Below are 12,010 nucleotides of genomic sequence, written 5' to 3' on the forward strand. Positions count from 1 at the left end.
TAGTCACCATAAAATAACAGTCTCACCAGTGATCATTCAATCCGGAGCAGTCACTTCTTTCTCATTCTGTGTGTGTCCATGTTTGGCTTGAGAAATCACTGGGAAAGGGTTGTCTTTCTTGGACGCCGAACCTGGCGGTGTCAACTGCTGTGAGGATGCATATGCTCAACAAATTATGTAATATTACCTGCTCTTAAAATTCTAAAATGAGCTCAGCTGGCACGATGCTCTTAGTTCTTCAATGGCTTTTTTCATTGCATGGTAAGACTTTGAGTAACGAACGTTTCCATGAATCAGAGACCAGCTGGATAACTTTTTGCATCTGGGTGTGGTGAGCCAGCTTGATTGAGGCTAGATGCATATACTGTACATATTTGATCGGAAAGATCATTGCACGGGAGGTTTTTCTGAGTAATTAGTTTGAAGACACAAGCGTGAGCTGAATTCTTTGAAAGTCAATATAGGTTCAGTCTGTCAGAAGGCAAGACAGGTGGCTTGCTTGGGGCACCAGGCCAGTAGGGGGCCCCAGAGGGCTGGAAAACTGCAAACTTCAGCAGTGGCAATGTGGTAAATGTTGTGTCGCGTCATCTTTAATAGTAGCTTTAGCTTTAATAGTAACCAAAACTAAATAAAGCAAAGTTTTGTGAGTGGAAAAAGGAAAAGAGATGTTTATTGGGAGAATTCGAAGCAAAATGAATAGTGAACGCTCCATAATTATGGTTTGCATCACTATGGCCACCAGGACAATACTCAAATATTGTAAATGTGATAAAAATTTAAAAATTAAGTGATTACCAGATCACGGACTTCCACTTCCAGTTTTTCTTTGAGTGAGTGCATGTTTTCCCGCATTTGTGGAAAGTGTGGTTAGGAGGCTCCTATTTCACCTGGCAACAACAAATGCTATTTTCTAATTGGCTGATTGGCCGCTGATATTTTCTGATCGGTCGCTGAATGAAGCAGAGCAGCCTGCCTTTGCCTCATCTATTCATAGATGAGTAATGTCTTTTAAAGTCTATGTCCGGTGAGATTTATCATTTTTCGGCGTGAGAGCGTGTGAACTTTGAAATTAAATGCGTGTGTGAGACTTGAGAGCCCTGAGCATTATTGTGCTAGCTTTTGCTAATTAGCACTGAAGGAAAAACAGCGGTGTTGCTTAGGGGAATATGTTTAGTTTTGCAGATATGTTTTGCTCATGAACCAAAAATTTTAAGTTCTAATTCTTGATCCTGATCATAACTTCGGATATCAGCAGGTTTCAGAGTTGCAATTATTTAATTTCTTGCATGGCTACGCTTACGTGGACAATATTTCTGACAATTATCCTGGATTAGAGATCCCAAAATGAAACGAATCGATGAGCTACATGCCTTCAGAATATAGTTTTTTAACGAGTGCAAAGTGGTTCTGTCCTCTGTGAAACATATATTTTGAAAGAAGTGGTGCTAACACTCAATTTAATTTATTCCTCAGAAGACGACGGACTCAAGTTTTCACTGGCACTGCCCACACCGATTCCAGCAACAGCTCGTTGCTTTGCCATGTTTCAGTTTTTTCCATTTGCGGCAAAAATGCACAGAAAAGGTTTGTTCAGTCCAGTCAGACACTTGGTTCAGGCATTAATATGGTTATTAGGCACTGGTATTTTCCTACTGAACTGATTACCAAAAGGTTTACGCCACCTCTGAAGTTCTGATGAAAATTCCTGACAATGATCGGGACAGTTTTTTTCCAAGTGAGGCTGTTTATGAAGCATTTTTATTCTGACTGATCTATTGTCCTGATCAGTGGAGGAATGTTGGTGTCCATGTAAAGACTCAATCTCCGTCAGTAGATTATATATTTTTGATGCCTGATAAAACACTTACTTATTACATTACTTGATCTCACCCATGTCTTGCAATATCACACTGGCCAGTTGTACATAAGTATCTCAGTGTAGCATTGAGCTCCATCTAAGTGGGAATCCACATGGTACCTCTCTGTGTTTTAACTGGAGGATTGTGAGCTCCAGATTTGCCTCAAACTCTTTCCAGCTGGACACAGAGACAGTCTTTACACCAAGAACCACCGGGTCGAAATGGATTATTTAATAAAGTTTTTTTTTTTTTTTTTACTTTGTGTGTATCCACTATTTCTTCAGACACATAGACAGTGCTGCAGTATGGGAAAGAGTGTCTCATATAATGATTGGATTTGGTATGAAGTACACCAAATTGGGGATTTCCAGCCTTCCGAAATGTTTGAGTTTCATTTTGTTAGTGTTCTTAATCCTGATACTTTCTGTAATTTTTACAGTGTGCAATGTTTTGATTATATGGAGTGGAGAAAAATGAGATGAGCAGCCAACAAAAGTAAAATCAGAAAAAAAAGAAAAGAAGAAGGACCTGGCTTTGTCTTCCAGGAACCCAGGAGCTACCAGACAACCACCTCGTATCTGTTGCATCGCCAATTTTAAACTAACATACAATTAGTTACATGAGTGATATATATTTTTTAGCATATGCAAACCATTTGTTATTAGGCAAATATTATAGAACACAAGCAATGCAGTAGAGAGCAAGGTGGTGGGTTATCTAGGAAGGAGGCTCTCCGAAAGTTATGAACTGCAGTTTGTTCCCCCCCAAAAATGTGCAAATATTAATTCCCATGAACTTATATTAAATGATAGCAGATTTCTGGACCAAGACTGAAGTGTGCTTGGAGCACATGGTGGAACTAGAGCTACCTCTGCATTTATATTCAAAAAACGTTTGGGGAGGGGAAATACACAAGATACATACAAGGCAACCTGTCTGGAACATCCACTAGCAGGCTACTGTCATCTATAAATTGATGCTTTATGAGCAAATCGATTCTTACGACAGGGCTTAAGAGTAATTCCTTAAGCCTCTGCTGGTTGACTGGCAGTCTCACAATGACAACAAAATATATTGTCTTAATTAGCGAAAGGCAGACGGATTTTGTTACCTTTGGACAGAATAAGTGTTATTTTTTTCTTTTTCCGCAATTTGTGCTAAATTAGGCTTAAATTATCCTTTATCCACCCAGACACGAGAGTCGTATTGATCTTTTCACCAAACTCTTGGCAAAGAGCGACTTAGCCTGTTTTCTTTCAAAGGCTCTGCCACATTGCTTCAAAACATGTGTCTGGTTTAGACAGGCAGCAAATACAAATGCATTAGGCCTAGCCGCGCACATTTTCAAACGCAGCATATAATAATAAGGTGTTTAAGTTTTTCTCTATTGCCGTTACCACCAGTAAACCCAAAGCAAAGTGCACAGTCGTCAATCAGAAAGGTTGTATAAATTCGTACAGCGCTGAAACCAATAGCCATCGTTCCAGTGCTCCGAGCCTCGAGTTGTCGGTCCATCTCTCCTCAGCATGTGCAGTGTCAGTGACGTGACCCATGTCATCAAGAACAGGCTAAGGAAACACATTCCTGGAACTCAACCATATGTGGAGGAAAAGCAGTGGGTGGCAGTGACGTAAAACACACTCAAAGAACATACTATGAAGACCCCCAAAACAACATTCCCTTCCACTCTGCTTTCCCTCTCGCCTCTGCCCTGCAGGACGGACATATAAGTCAGCATTTTAAGCACAAAATATTTTACCGCTAAAAAGCAATAAAAAAAAGGCCCGCACATGTTCGAGTTTAGACATCATGCTAAGGATATTAGGCCCTTTTGTTCATTTTGCTCAGTGCTCTCCTTCTGCAAAATGACTCAGAGTAACTTGAACAGAATGGACGTCATGGGCTGTAAATCTGCCCACATGATCTCCCTGTCATTTCCAGTACACTGCATCACATACTCTGGACCATTAAGGGTCTAGCATGCCCCCCAAAAAATAAATAAAAAAATAAATATTTTGAAAATTGACACACAGAAAGTGTTTCTCGTTTGTTGTGTCCTTAACTGGTTCTTTGCCCAAATCGCTGTGGTGCACGTAATGCTACTCTGGCAGTGTTATTACAAAGAGTCTTTAGGGAGATGACGTAGCCTGGCACAAAGACTGGTGGAGTAAAATGCATGCGAGTCACAGAGGAGTTCACACAGTGAAACACACACACACACACAAGCACACAAAAACACACACCAAGGCATATAATGTACAGAAAGAGGGAGATTGTTAAATATGCTTTTAGGGATTGTTGGCAGATCCAGCAAAGGGATAGTAAAAATGAATTCCATGTCGGTGTGTGTCCATGAACTGGCTACTTGTATTTTGTACTGTTTCACTGGCATTAAAGCTTATACTGAGACGCTTCTGTCCCAGGCGCCAACTATAGAAAGCCAAAGTCCGAGTGAGGCTTTGCGCTGTTGGTTTTTGTAACCCAGTGCAATCTCTTCAGAGTTTCTTTCACATTCTGTTTTCTGAAGAAAATGAAGCATTATTTTTACTAGATATTTACTTAACTAGTTCCCATAGAAAAACTGTGGCCAATACATCACAATGCTTCTATAATTCAATGCAACTCTTACAACATTCAGGCCGCCGTCCTGCTGTTGTGTAAGACAACAGTAACTGAGTGGACCACTAGTGGACTCCGGGGACACACTTCACCAGAATCTGTGGTTTGGTCTATGGCCGACACATTGTTGTATGTTATGCTTTTCTGTGTTGGTGGGCTCGGCCTCTTTAAGCGAAAGGGTTGCGTTGTGTTGATGGAGCAAAGCTGTTGTCGCTTGCTCGATTAAACAATGCACATGTTTGAGTTGTCGATTTTCACCCGGTCAACAACTGCGGCAAAAGCCTAGGAATCGTTTTCTAAGCCTCTGGCAACACAATCTAGTTCCTCATGAGGGGCTTTAAGTATTTTCAGGTCAGTCAGGATAATATGAGGAATCCTCATCAGATACTCAAAGCACCTCAACTAGTCTTTGTTGACTCAGAGGAACAACAGGTGTAGTCTGGTTGACCAAGCTCCAGCTACTGTACTCATCTCATCTTCCGTAGCGCTTAATCCTCACTAGGGTCGCGGGGGTTGCTGGAGCCTATCCCAGCTGGCAACGGGCGAGAGGCGGGGTTCACCCTGGACAGGTCGCCAGCCTATCGCAGGGCCAACACATAGACAAACAACCATTTGCACACTATTTAGAATCACCAATCAGCCTAACGAGCATGTCTTTGGAGGTGGGAGGAAGCTGGAGTACCCGGAGAAAAACCCCATGTGGACACAGGGAGAACATGCAAACTCTACCCAGAAAGGGCATGAGGCATCAACCACCGAGCCGCTGTGCTGCCCCAGCTACTCTACTAAGAACCCTAATTTCAGATGCTTGAGTCAAATTTTTCAGTCAAAGAGGCAAGTTGTCCATCTCTTGTAAGGCTGGGAGTAAAAATAGAACTCAAACGTAGGGATACGGCTGAAGCCAACTTTATTGAATTAACAAAAAACACTCCCGAGGGAGGAAAAAAAAACAAGGAGGACAAAGGCGAACCTAAAAATACTTGATCAAAAAAAAAGAAAACCACTCCAATGGAGGAAAAACAAAAATCTGGATGGCTGCAGTGATCGCAAGACTACAGACGAAACACTGTCACAGGACAAGGGACAATGCAGACTATATATACATACACACATACGGGAAATGGGGAACAGGTGGAAACAATCGTAAATCAGGGAAGACACACAAGGGAAGAGCAAGTGACCTCAAATTAGAGGAGTGTTACATTTACATTTAAAACAGGAAATCATGAGACAAAACCTCACCTGCGTTGTGGCATCTCCAGATTGAGGCACAACTGACAAATCACAACATTTCACACAATTCTGTCATGTGCATGACAATTGAACAAATTCAAAATGACACTAAATGAAACTAAAACTACCTTAACCCTTTAGCCCTTTGGAGTCGAGGGACGCGCCGGTGCGTCCAAATCACATGACCAATTTAAGACGACGTAGCAGCAAGAAATAGTTATGAATAGCTTTGTTGTTTGCTAAATTTGTACACAAGCTTTTGAAATTCACACTTTAGATTTGCATTTTGTGTTATAAAAATGGTTGGTTAAACATGTTTGAGGTTTTCACAGTGAAAAATCAAACATTTTCCTACCTGGATTTTATGGTTTTAGTTTGGGTTTTAGGTCCAGTGTGTTAATACAGTTTGTCAAAATGAAAAAATAATTGTGGTGATAAGAATGAAACCAAACAAGTTAATGTAAACCGTTTTTAAGATGAAATATAAAGGTAAAACCAAAAGTTGTCAAAAACAGCCAATTATACTCTGGACTCCAGAGGGCTGAGACCTTAACATCTGCCTACACATAAAACAAGCTTGCGGAATTTGAAATGTGATTCACGGATGGACAAAATTCAAAGTGTGACTGAAGAGTGGGAAGTTGCACTTCCTGGGGAAAAAAAGGCTGCCATTACGGTAATTATGACACACCGGCGCTGTTGGCTGCAGGTTGGGGAGCGACGCAAGACTGGGAAGCCCCAGGAAGAGACAGCTGTTGGAGTTTGTTGGTAAAAAACAAAGTTAGTTAAACCCTTGAGATGTCAGGAAGGTCTTCCAGGCAGAAGCACAACTTCCCAGTGTTCAGCCACACTTTGAATTTTGTCAAACCATTGTGAGTTACGGAAATTAAAGAAATGAATTATTTTACGGATCACCGGCAACCTGTTCGGTTTTAAAGATTTAACTAAGAGAGACATTTGAATGAAATCACTTCCACTAGCATCACATCGTTTCGTATGGTCCGTTAGCTTAGCTAGTAGAGTAGCGTTTGCAGCCATTAGACCCTTGAATCACCTCTGCACAAACAATAACAACTAAACCAGTTATTTCTGGGAGTCTTCCGACTTAGCTTGGCTCGCCCAGACTGAAGACATTAGCGCTGACGATACGAGATACTATTCGTGCTTCAGCTCCTCCACAGCAGGATAATTATCCACACTTAAGGCTCACCTGTTGAAAACTTTTGAATTCACCAACACTCGTCTCTCGGCCAAGTCTCAGAAACAGCCGGCCTTCTGAACTCACGGACATGCTGCTGGATCTCCTGGGAGATCCCAAGCTCTACAACTGGAAGACAAAAGTAGAAATGGAACAAGAAAAGAACTATTCGGATTTTTTTTTTTTATACACTTTACCACATTAGTCATCATCTGGAGAAGTTCAGCAGAATATCTTTTCTTTAGTCTTTTCCAAAAAAGAAAAAGAAAAAACGAGGGTCATTTTAAGAGATAGCATGATTCTGTTTCCACTCCAAACCAATTTATTTAATAGTTATGGTTGTGGAGGAATCCAAAAGTGAAAGCATTCACATTACTTCCTTTGCTGTTCGGAGAAATGTTTGGATTTCTTTGATTATACAAGATTTCTTACTGCATGACATGTTGGACAAACTTTTAATAGAAATTTGGCAGCCTCCTTTTCACAGCGTGACCTTTTCGATGGTAATATGACTGCAGGGTGTTGCTGATGATATGGTTAAACTTGTTCAGTAATAATCCACTCGCTGAGCCAGTATGTTTGACTGGAGTGGAAATACAACTTTCATCCAACCCAGAATCTAAATATTGGTTAACCACATCTTAGGCCAAATAAAGCCAAGCGCATATTTAATTGTGTGGCATACAATCCCTCCCTTACCTCACGTCAGCGTTTGGGTGTCCAGTTTTATTTTCCCCAATAAAATTCAGATTTCTTCTGTATGACTAAAATGTTGTCCAAACATGTTGGAGTTTACTTTTGTTTATGTGAAGCATTGGAGTTCAACGTCATTCAAAAGATCAGGGGCTTTATATTTTGTCTTTTTCCCTGGACTATTAGTACGGTCACAGCCTGTACCTCTGCTCTGTTTGGTTAAGCTGCAGAACCTAGGACCTGCTGTCTCTTGGCCGGGGGACAGCGGTCGCACAGAATGTTGGGCTGAGTCCAGTCGGGATTGGCTTTGGTATGGTTGGAGTAGGGCAGGTCAGGGACAAGCAGTGGTCAAACATGACTCAACTTAAAAGTGTGAGGTGTGGGTGAGATGGCTGTCATCGTGGACAATCCCTGTTCCTAAGTGTTCCAGTCCCTCAGTATTTCCCTGCCTGTGGGCTCATGTCCTTTCACTGAAATACTGTATTTTTATGCCTGGCTACATGAAACAGCCAGATGGATTATAGGTTTACAATATGGCCCATTCCTCTATATACCGATATTGGTTTAGGAACTTTCTTCAAATTTGGCAAATTCGTCCGGTATGAACTGTTTAAGTTTCAGCATCATCAGACAGTGTATTGGAAACATCAAGTCACGCTGCAGGTTGTCAGCAAGTGTTTTGTTGTTTCAGTGGTACCATGATCTTAGCATGTTGGGTGTTTTTTTGTAACATCAATGTATAACAACATAGAACAGGGGTCTTCAACATTTTTCAGGCCAGGGACCCCCAAACTGATGACGAGCTTAAGTAGGGACCCCCTACCAACTATATTTGTTCTGTATCAAACTCGAGATGATGCTATTTATTATCATTTTGCATTCAACATTAAGCTATTAAAGTACGACATAGGTTCAAATTTCAAACATGTGCAACAGTAGTTTTGCTGTGCAACTGCCAAAAAACATACATACCTTTACCTTTAAACTAAATGTAGTAGGGACAGTGAATCACCAAAACATTTTGGCCTCAGTAGTTGGCTCTCTTGGCCAATAGCCGGGAACCTGACAGGGTCAGTATGTAATATGCGGCCTTGTCATTGGGCAAGAGGTGGGGTACACCCTGGACAGGTGGTCAGTGTCCCATAGAAGGACATAAAAAGCTTAAAATATGCCAGAACAACCTTTAAAATTAAAGTAAATATGCATGCAGGATTATTCTCATATGGCTATAACTTCAGAATAGAAGGGGAGATTGGGACCATATTTCAGATTTAACTGGACACTGAATTTGTGACACTAACTTTGAGTTCTCACCTTGAAATTGATGTGATAGTATAAATATTATATGCTGCCAGAGCAAAGGGCGGGGAAGTTTGGATGCATGGTTTTCTACAGGTACTTCGGTTTCCTCCCATTTCCAAAGACCTGCTCGTTAAGCTTAATTGGTCTAATTGGTGCTTAATAATCTACGTGTTAGACTGGCTAACTGGCGACCTGGTCCACCTCTCGCTCGATGACGGCTGGGATAGACTCCAGTGACCCCTGTGACCCCAGTGAGGTTAAGCGGTAGTAGAAGATGAGATGAGATATATACGAGCCAGGACAACGTATTGAGCTTGTGCCGTTTTGCAGTGAGCTTCCACTTGGTGACAAATCTAATCCATGTCAGTTCCTTAGCTAACATTAGCACATTCACCATTATAACATTATAGCCACCTCCTTAATAGGTTGAACTAAACAGAATGGACATGGGCCTCCTGAGGGTCTCCTGTGATGTCTGGCAACAAAGGACGCAGATATCATAACCCTTGTCTTTTGTGGTGACCAAGCATTTTGGAAAATTAGAAAGTTGTACTAATGTTTCTTTAGTTTTTTCCATTTTTAACCTGCCTCTCTTTATTATACTTGTTAGAAATCCGTTGTTGCTGTTCGCTAGCCCACAGAATTAAATAGATGTTCAGTGCTAGTTTCCACCTCAGCTGCCAAGTACACTTAATTTTTCAGTACCAAAACACAGAATTCCTTTTAGTACTCCAGAAGTTAACCACTATGTAATTGCTGTCGATGCTGGTGTTGCCGTGACACCGCTTGGATGAAGCATTGTCTGTGTGGGTAGCAGTTTCATTCAGGGTAGTCCAGCTAGCATAATCAGGTTTCTTCAAAATTACTATCAGGGCTTATTCAGGTTCCCCTCAGTTGTGCTCAGTTCTTCAGTATTCAGTTACGGATATCACTCCTTAGTATTATTTCAAGCAGAAGAAGAAAAAAAAAAGAAATGCAACCGCGTGCTCCCTGTGAAAACTTCAAGTCAGCATCTAGGAGGTAAGATACTGTGAAGAATTCACAGAAAGAAACAAAAGAAATACAGTGTTTAACTGAAGAGTTGGAGAAGGACAAGGAAAAAAAAAAAAAAGCAACTGTTCTGGACTTGAAATTCCTACACAGAGAGTGTGGTGAGGCATCAGCCTCCACCATAAACAGTTCTGACTAAATACATCAATGTTTGCTCATGTCCTAAGACTACACCAATCTCTTGTTATCATGCACGACTGTAAGATAAATTAAGTTCCTGATTGATGAGGGCAAACACTGTGGTTCACGTTACTGTATATTTTCTCGCTTGTCTCGCTCATGATAACACCCAGAATCCAGATTTCTGTCATTCCCCTTCGTGTCCTCTCTTCACCTCTCCTCCTCTTAATGCGTTTCCTTCCCTTTCCCCTTTCCCTGTGCATGAGCGTCCCAAGCAGCGAGAGAAATGATGGATGGGAAGAATGTTTGCGTTTGGTCCCATCTGACCGTACTCCTATTACTTTAAAAGACAAGCGAGCATTGGCACGCACATTCCTACCTGAACACACACACACACACATATTGCAGCATTACGTATGCTCCGACATGTGTTGCAGAAGGACAGCGCGAATCACCGCTCTCCCATTTAACAGCTGTGTTCTTGTAATTAAAAGCAGAAATCCCAGAGCATTACATTTTCTGAGTATCACCTCAGGTCATCCAGCGTGCACAATAAGTTACTGTTTACACACCAGCACAGCAGTGTGGAGGAATCGCTTACATGGCATCATTTTCAGAGAGGTCTGACTCAGAGGGCCTCGAAACACTGCATTTACAGTTTGCTGGTTCCATATTAGTGCAAATGTTTGTTAGTACAGTACTGCCATCCAGGAACGGAGCCCTCACACCAAACCTCCAAAAGCATAAAGCCCACGATGCGGCCTTCCACTTCTCACTTTGATTGCCATGGTAATACAACAGAGGAAAATATAGATAATTCATTTTGCCGACTTTCCATGAAGCATTACAGGTTGCTTCAAGCTTTTACATATTAAACATAAGACAGGAATGACTAGAGCAGCTTCTCTTGTCAAGGTGCTAGTGATCCATATCTCGTAAATACTGTGTCCTATCAGTTTTAAAGTCTCGTGACACAGGTTTCTATTTGCGCGCATTACATAGCCTTCCAAGTCTCCTTCCCCCATCAGCTTGAAGTATCCCATGCCTCCTTCTGGCAGATAAGGTGGGAAAGGAGGCTCGGCTCAGCTCCTTTCCTCTTGAGGACTACAAAAGAAAACTATTAAAAAAACTGAAGATCAATAAACGTTTTACAATGTCAATTATATACATATTGGGAACGCTTAAACCTTCTTTGTGGGACTACTGTCTGGCCGGCTCTGCTGGATAAACTATCTCTCATGCAACCAGTTGAACTCTAAATTGTGCTAATGCTTATGCATGCGTTGCTTTCGGCTTTAGAAACCTATAGAAACAACGTGATGTTTTTTGAGGGGCGGGGCTTAGCTGGAGGCAAAAACATCTCAAACACTGTAGCTTGTAAACACTGTTAGCATATTTCAACAGTTTTGTTTTGGCAAGAATGGACGAGGAAAATACATATTTTAGAGAATATACGAAAACACTCTCTCTCCGAGACTGTGAGCGTTATTTTAAAAAGTTGACTCTGACTATATTCACTGAATGGACGATTTGACCGAAGGAGGACACATGGGGGACGAAGTCTGGTCTGTGTTTACCATGTGAAGCCTCTGCAACAAAGATATTACAAGAACTAAGTGGAACCACAGTGGAGGGTAACGCAATTAACGCAACTCCTGCTTGGACACCCCAGAAATATATAACTAATGTAGCATTAGCATTAGCATGTATCAAGAATCCTTCAAATCCAGGCTGAAAATTATGATTTATTAGATGTTAATCAAATCTTTTCTTTTAATTGCATCCAACCAAATTTGTGGCTGGTTCGTGATAAAACTTCAAGTTAGTGTTTTTTCTTTTTTGGTTTTGTCCCCCCCCAAAATACAGCAAGACGACGTTTTCATGTTTGACAATGACAGTGTTCGCCTCAATCTTCCCTCTGTTTTCCTACAGCTAA

The sequence above is a fragment of the Mugil cephalus genome, chromosome 18 (assembly GCF_022458985.1).
Source record: "Mugil cephalus isolate CIBA_MC_2020 chromosome 18, CIBA_Mcephalus_1.1, whole genome shotgun sequence".
Taxonomy (NCBI): Eukaryota; Metazoa; Chordata; class Actinopteri; order Mugiliformes; family Mugilidae; genus Mugil; species Mugil cephalus.